The following is an 8,116-nucleotide window of genomic DNA, read 5'->3' on the forward strand; positions in this document are numbered from 1 at the left end:
GCTTGAGAAACAATCTCAATTCATTTGTGTCTAAAAAGTGTCTAAAAAGAGATATAACAAATAGTAAAATAACAAAGGAAAAAAAAGATGGCAAACAAAAGTGCAAATGAAAAAATTATTCAACATTAAATGCTTAATGCGTGGAGAAGCTTTTATGGAAATTAATCTATCACACGCTGAAAGTTATTGCAGGATAATTTCCTTGTACAGTTGTGCCACCAGGTACCAACCATTATGTCTTTCTAAAAAGTTACATGAATGTAAAAACCATCAGACACAACTCTTAAGATGTTTATCTATTGGTATATATATTGGCTTGTGTAATTTATCTTAAGAGTTAAAAAAATATAATCAATCTTACATTTTAAATTAATTTGTCAATATTGCTATGGTTTCATCAGTTGCTCCAATTTGTCCAAAGGAAGTTAAAGACAAATTATTGTTGTACAATGCATTATTATCTGAAACACATGAAACCGATCTCGATGTCAAGGACAAGCCTTCAAACAGTTTTTTAATCACAAAACATGGTATTACTATTATTAATTAATTTTCACTTTTTTATTTGAGTAACTTGTGAAATATTATGAAGACCTAACAATTCATGAACTTTTTTTAGGCAGAAAAATTCCAATTTTACAAAAGTTGAAAATCCCTACGAAGAAACGATCACCGGTGGTGTACGTGAGGATGACACCTGCGAGGTTGACACCGATAGAAAAGTTTCAGAAACAACTTCTTGGCGAGTTGAATGAACAAGAAGTGAAGCTAAGTGAGTCCTCATCAGAATCGGAAGAAGAAGATATTCTATTGTTTGACAATAAGAATAATTTCATACCAGATAATGAAATTGGTCTTGGATGTATTCTTCTTAATCCAGATTGTGGCTCCATGTAGAACTGATCATTCATTTATGAAAAAAATGGGGCATATTCAGTTAGTGTAAACTAAACTAGTTTTACACTGATGATAAATAAATATCTAAAACGTTATGGTGATTTTTTATTCTGAGAAATTTTTCATTTGCAAGGTATAAATTTTTGAGACCATATTGTGAGTTTTCATTATTCTCGGTGTTAAATTATGTCATCTACAATGTTTTAATTAAAATCTTGATATACATATTATTATAAACTAATGATTGAATATTCCTAATGTAATTTTCTCATTAGAAGTGGAAAGTCGTATATATACAAATCAAATAGCTTGCCCTATAAGCTATGTGAGCTGATCCTCTAGGATTGTTGCTTGCAATCTAAGTAAGTAACTACCCTAACCACTTCTAAATTACTAACAGAAAATAACCAAAATTAGAAAGTCTAACTAAATGATTTTATCATTTGTTTTTTTATTTTATTTTTCAATATCCCACCACAAGATGAAGATTAGTGTATATATATCAACTTCAACTTGAACAATAGTGTGTCAAATGGTCGCATGGGTAATGATTTTATGAAGAAGTCTGCCAATTGGTTAATAGATGTAACTGGTAAAAATTTCATAACTTTTGTTGTTTGCTTCCTGTCATACCCCAAATTTGTCCTACCCCTAACTTCTAACTGGCTTAAGTTTCATACTCATGTACATACTCTCCATTAGGTCATCTAACATATCATGCATCATTAATCAATAAACTTGGCAGTGGGATCAAGGATGGTGCTAGTTTGGATTCCTTATGGTTTTAAAGTTTTTTCTTATTATTCAAAGTTGTAAGACTACAATAGCATCTTCATCAGAGCTTCTAAGGAGATCAACTATTTAGGTGATCCATCAAGGGTTTAAATAGGCTTGCTTGGGATTAATGCTTTAATTCTTTCTCGAACAAATCAAGACAGGAAACTGCTTCTCAAATAAAGGAACTAGAAGTTTTGGGCATGTGCTCTTTGAGGCCCATTAATTGAAGATGGAATTTAGGGTCTATATTTCCAATTATTTGGAGTGTGTCATGCAAGTTCGATATGAAAAAAATCGAGAAGATATTCATCTCAAGCTTCATGGCGACTACTTGAAAGAAGCAAATTCAAAAGCACTTTGACTATGTGTTGAAAGTCAACCTTATAGTTAACTCTTGACCCAAGATTTTGGGAATTTACCTTTCCAAATGGAACTTGTTTGCTCATACACATAAAGAGGAGAAGCATTGGAAGTTGAAAGAAAAGGGAAGAATGTTTGAATTTTACAAGTGGAGGGAAAGAGGAAAGTCATCACTTGAAGAAATAATAAATTACAAGTCAAGTTACTTGTAAAAGGTCAACACCCAAACCAAAGTTAAAATCGCATTACCAAATCCGAGAATGCATCACAAATACAATACATTGAAAAGCTATACAAAAATTGTTCATTTTTGACTTACAGTTGACCATAGTCAACTCACTAATCCCATGACCTATTTCCTATTCTAAGCCATCAAGGGTCTTTATCCATCTTCATTTGCCCATCTGGCCGTGTGGTTCCCAAGCTATGCCATGATCAGGTTTATGATATAACTCCAAGCTATTCTATAAATCTTCATAGCCTTTGCTTCAAAAATGGATATAGTAGAGCCTTGCACCAAAAGAACAAAACCATGTATTTGCTAACACCTTCCCCTTGCGTAACCGACTCCCGTACCTAGATTCTCTGGTCGCAGGACCTTGTTTCTTCCTTTGCTAGGTTTTCTGATATTCCTTTCCCCTATGGGATAAATATATTGGTGGCGACTCTGTTCATTTTTTCGCGAGCGTGCGACAGCTGGCGACTCTGCTAGGGATGTTGTTAGACCTGTGCTGGTCCATTCTTAGCGAGTCGATCCTAGCCTTTGTTTGTTTCTTTTATTGGGTGTTTATTTATCTGTGTATGTGTTTACATTTTGTATATATGCTTGCATACCATGTTTATTTCCTGCTTGCATATCATGTTCACTTTTCGCATGCATCTGGACTATATTATGGGTCCCCGTGGGGGCCACATATCTTCTCTGTTTGCAGGTTGGGTGGGATGATTCTATGAGGTAAAAGGCCCAATACCCAGGCCATGAGTGATACCTTAGGAACTAGGAATAGAGTGGCCATGACGGACAGAAGACGTATGTCTGATTGATCCGATCATGTATCCACGGGCAGAGTTTGGTTGAAAGAGGCAATATCGTATGATTACGCCTACTTTCAATCCTCTGTTGGCTTTCTTTGACCTACCCTGACCTAGATTCACCTGTGAGTGGGGAGGGATATACATGACAGGTACCGTTGGTGACTATTCTGTTCTGTTGGTGACTATTATTCCTATGGCTGTGGGGTACCTATGCCGGACTTTTCATCTCATAACATCTGACTTACATCAGTTATTCAGAGGATTGTATAGTGGTTACTAAGATCATATGGACCTTGGTCCCATGCTTTTGCATAGCATAACATCATTGCTTCATCCACTTCATTTGTGAGGATCCTAAAGTCTATTTCCAAAAAAAAGAGAAAAAGGAAAAAGAAAAGAAAAGATATCCTATACAAAATAAAGCTTTGATTTCAAAAGAACAAAAAGAGAAATAAAAGTATGTGAAAAGACTTCAGGGTTCTCCACAAATGAAACATTGCATTCATATCATATTGCATGTCATGGTTCTCTCCGAAACTTATTGGGGTCCCTTTCAACAGATTTCTGCTTCATCAACGAAACTGACTTCCCTACATCCGTATCATACAAGGATTAATCAAAAGAGAATCATGGACCGTCTTGAACAAAATCAGGCTGAACTTCATAAGGACATGGATATTATGGGGGAGAGGATGACCCAACTCTTGGAGACTCTCCAAGCTGTTATTCAGGGGCAAGAAGAGCTCAGACAAAGTGTTGTTAAGTTGACTAATGGTACTCCGACCACTGTTGCTAATGGGGGATCAAAACCTGTGCCTGTGGAAGTTCCTAACAAGGGGGATTCACACCATGAGAATGATTCTGAACTTGAAGCTTTCAAGTTCCCGATCGAGGAAAATGAGAGGAAATTCCATCTCCTGGAAGAAAGATTGAATGCTTTAGAAGGTCGAGGCTCCTCCGGTTTAAGTGCTATTGATTTGTGCCTAGTGCCTGATATCAAGATTCCCGCTAAATTCAAAGTCCCCAGTTTTGAGAAATACAAGGGTACCACTTGTCCGATGAGTCACATCAAGGCATTTTGCAACAAGATGGCTCCGTATGCAAAAAATGATAAGCTTTTAATGCACTTCTTTCAGGATAGCCTAAGTGGGGCATCCCTTGAGTGGTATACACGACTCGAACGAACTCATATCCGCACATGGGATGAACTAGCAAAGGCTTTTCTCAAGCATTACAAGTACAAAGTGACATGGATCCTACTAGACTACAACTCCAAAGTTTAACTCAGAAGGTTGATGAGTCTTTTAAAGAGTATGCACAAAGGTGGAGAGAATTAACTTCCAGAGTCCAACCTCCTCTTTTGGAACGAGAGCTTGTAGACATGTTCATGAATACTCTGAAAGATCCTTATCTGAACATGATGATTGGGTGTGCTTCCTCCGAATTTTCAAGTTTGGTTGTCGTAGGAGAACGAATTGAAAACGCCTTAAAGATGGGTAAAATCCAAGATATGGCCAATACTTCCGAATTCACAGAAGAAGAGAAAAGTGAAACAGATGCAATTTCAGAGAATAGAGAAGGAGAGCTCCCTGTTTATCCTCAGGTTCATGTTCTTAACTATCACCAAAATTACCAACAACAAGGTCCACGAAGGCCGAGAAGACCACCAAGAAAGATTGACCCGATTCCTATGACTTATAGTCAACTGCTCTCTCATTTACTCAATGAATCTTTGGTCGAACTAAGGGAGGCTAAGCCCCCTCCAACACCGATTCCTCAGGGATATGACTTAAATGCCAAGTGTGAGTACCATTCTGGGACATTTGGACATTCAACTGAGGATTGTAATATTTTGAAGCACAAAGTTCAAGATCTCATTGACTCCAAAGCAATATCATTCACTCCAAACGGTCTTCACATAAACTGAAGGGTTCATGGGGCTCCCGATCGAGGGATAAGCAAGACGTACTCTTATCTTGAGCATTGCATCATTCGCATTGCTCGAATTCCTTAAAGCATTACCAATTCTGGAGTGACTTTGTCAGGTTCTTTTTCCGTGTGGTAATCAAGAGTGTTCTACACAATGCTTCTCATTCTCCAGGTTCTACTTCAGATCTCAGTTGCCTCTCCTCAGAATTTCCTTCTCAGTGGCCTTCGCTTGTTAACAGAGACAAGAAGAATATGGGAAACAAATTGACGTGATTCTATTGCTTTGTGCCTATCTCTTTCGTGCTTGTTGGAATGTCAGTTGGTTAGATTCGTGTTTTGGGTCCTCTTCACCACAAGTAGCTCTCTCGAGTCTGACAATCATACAAGATTCTTTCCACTTATGATGACGATTATTACTCCAACATCTATGCTTGGGGCTCCCGCACGAGGGATAAGCAAGACGTACTCTTATCTTGAGCATTGCATCACTCGCATTGCTCGAATCCCTAAAGTGAAGCAAAAATTTACAACTCTTGGGTGACTTCGTTGGAGTTTTCTTTTGAAATAATCTGAAGTGTTTGGAAAGAACTACAGAAAGTATTCAAGATCAGCAAGTCCAGACGGAGTCAAGCCTCCTCTACTATGGCAATCATCAATTCATTTCTGCATTTTCATTTGTAATTTTCCTTGTTTTGTTAAATGTTTCTTCCGTGTAAAACTTGTTTGTTTTTAATAAAAATAAAAATGCATTGCATATGCTAGTTTCGAATCAATCCATTCGTGTTCACTCATATCTTTCTGTCTATCGATATCAAACTCTGGTTTAAGCAAAAAATATCAAAAGGAGAATGATGAAAAAATAATAAATGCAAAATCTCTAATTGTGTGCTTTTGAATAAAACCCCGCTGAGGATGTACAGGCATTGTTTCTAATCCCCGAACACTGGAGATATAAGGGAGATAAACCCTCGTTAACCCCTTTGAGCCTTGAAGTAGGAGTTTCTTTTCTATACAAAAAAAGAAAAAACCCTCACATTTAACCCAGGGGCAGGGTAGCATTCAATTAATCTGATCGAGCAATCAAAATTCATCAGGAGTATGCATCTAAAGATATGACAATGGTTATCTTTCAAAAGGTTGAGGAAAGTCAACACCACAATGGTAATCCCTCATGAGGCAGTCACAATCACCTCCTGCAAATCAAAGATTCAGGATCACACGACTTGTTCAAAAAACAAAAAGTGAATCAAAAAAAAAATGAAAGAAAAGCCCGCTAAGTCAACAACTTAAAAACAAGTGACTTCGGCAAAAATTAGGGCATCCTGCTGGACTCCAAAATAAAATTCAAAAGAATTTGTCCAGGCAAAAATTAGGGAAACAAAAAGGCAGAAGCGAAAAACGAGGATTACAAAATAAAGATCCTTATCAAAAGAACAAAGTCGTGTGATCGGACACCAAATCGAAAGGTAAAGTGACCGCCACGTCCAGAAGGCCTCATTGGTTCCTCAATCACCTAAAACTCCTATTGAAGGACGAATGCTCGTATCAGGTTAAGTTGAACTTAGGACTGGAGATCATCATGAAGAATGGGTGGGTTAGGTTAGATTTTGAGCCTTAAATCCTTTCTTTCTAAAACTATGAACCAGGCCACGTTACAACCCTTAAAAGACCTAATTGAAGCTGGGTTTATTTCAAGAGCATACTATACCAAGTTGCGTAAAACTGACTCCTAGATGTTTGCTTACCATTTATGTTGATATCGATATGACAAATAATTCAAACACTGAATGTCACAACTTTGTTTTAATAATTTTGATCTCGAAGCTAGCATAAGCATTGCATCAGGATTATCATCTTCAAAACAATCATCTTTTACTTGTGAATAAAGACTTGACATCAAGGAAGATCAAACAATGAACAACTGCAGAAAAAGTTGATCGATTCCATGAGCCATTCACTTTAAAGGCTGACTACTCCAAGGGGCAAGTTGTGTGAAGACTCTATCAACTGAGGCCTCCATTCACCGTTGGTCAATCTGGGGCAATCAAGTCGAGGAATCTCTCTTAGGTTCAACCAATCTGGGGCAGTTACGTCGAGATTCGACAAATCTCTCCAAGGATCCTTTGGGGCAAATTCCTTCATAGTTCACGAATCTTGGGGCACAATCTTCTGAGTTGTATTGATTCTCCCTGATCATAGGAGTTTATTTCTCCTGGAATTCGGTCTCTCCCCAAGCACATGAGTTTATTTCTCATGGGAGTTTGTTCCACTTCCCCGACCTGGTCTCCTTATCTGAATCTCTCATCCTCAACGTGGTGAATCGAAGGAATCTCCTCAAATTCACCATCCCCAAGCAATTCAAGATGTAGGGAAAGTCAAATGAAGTCACTTCCTCCCCAACAAAGCTACATTCCAACCCTCAAGGTAGTTGCCAATAATCTTTGGTACTACAAGGTCTCCAACACCGATTCATATTGGTATCTCAAGACAACAAGCAAGGGACTCCAACAATCATGCTTCTCTATCACTCTAGCGCCTTTATGTGGCACTCTGCATATAGTTTCCATTGCATATAACATTGCATCCTCAAAAGTGTAGCATATCCATCAAAATGGAACATTACGCCATAGAAAAATTCAAACATGCATACAAAGCATAAGCCAGATAATACAAATCAGTATTCAGTCAAGACGATGATACTTCCCCACATAAAAAATGTCCCTACAAACTTCGATTGATATCTGCTACTACATTATAAATCTCCTTATGCCACGGTGCCGATACCTGGTATCCTTAATCCCCAAAAGAAGTCTCATTTTCTCTCTCCAATGTGGATCGGATACAATGTCTTTTTTCGTCAGAATCGTTGTCTCCGAGGTTATTTCCCGTGTGCTGCGTGAAGATTAGAGTGTGAATGAGGGTGGGCATTCAACCCATCTCATTTTTCAATCATTTGAATAACCATACTTGGTGTGTGGCAATTCGAACGATTGCCGCTCTTGAAGAGTTACACCCCGCCTTTGGCCTGAGGGATTAATGTAATTCTTATGCTCCGCCAGCATCAGCATCTTCGTGAATCTCCAATGTTTACCGATGTCTTTTGATCGAGTCTAGTCGT

Source organism: Vicia villosa, linkage group LG5, assembly GCF_029867415.1.
Source record: "Vicia villosa cultivar HV-30 ecotype Madison, WI linkage group LG5, Vvil1.0, whole genome shotgun sequence".
Taxonomy (NCBI): domain Eukaryota; kingdom Viridiplantae; phylum Streptophyta; class Magnoliopsida; order Fabales; family Fabaceae; genus Vicia; species Vicia villosa.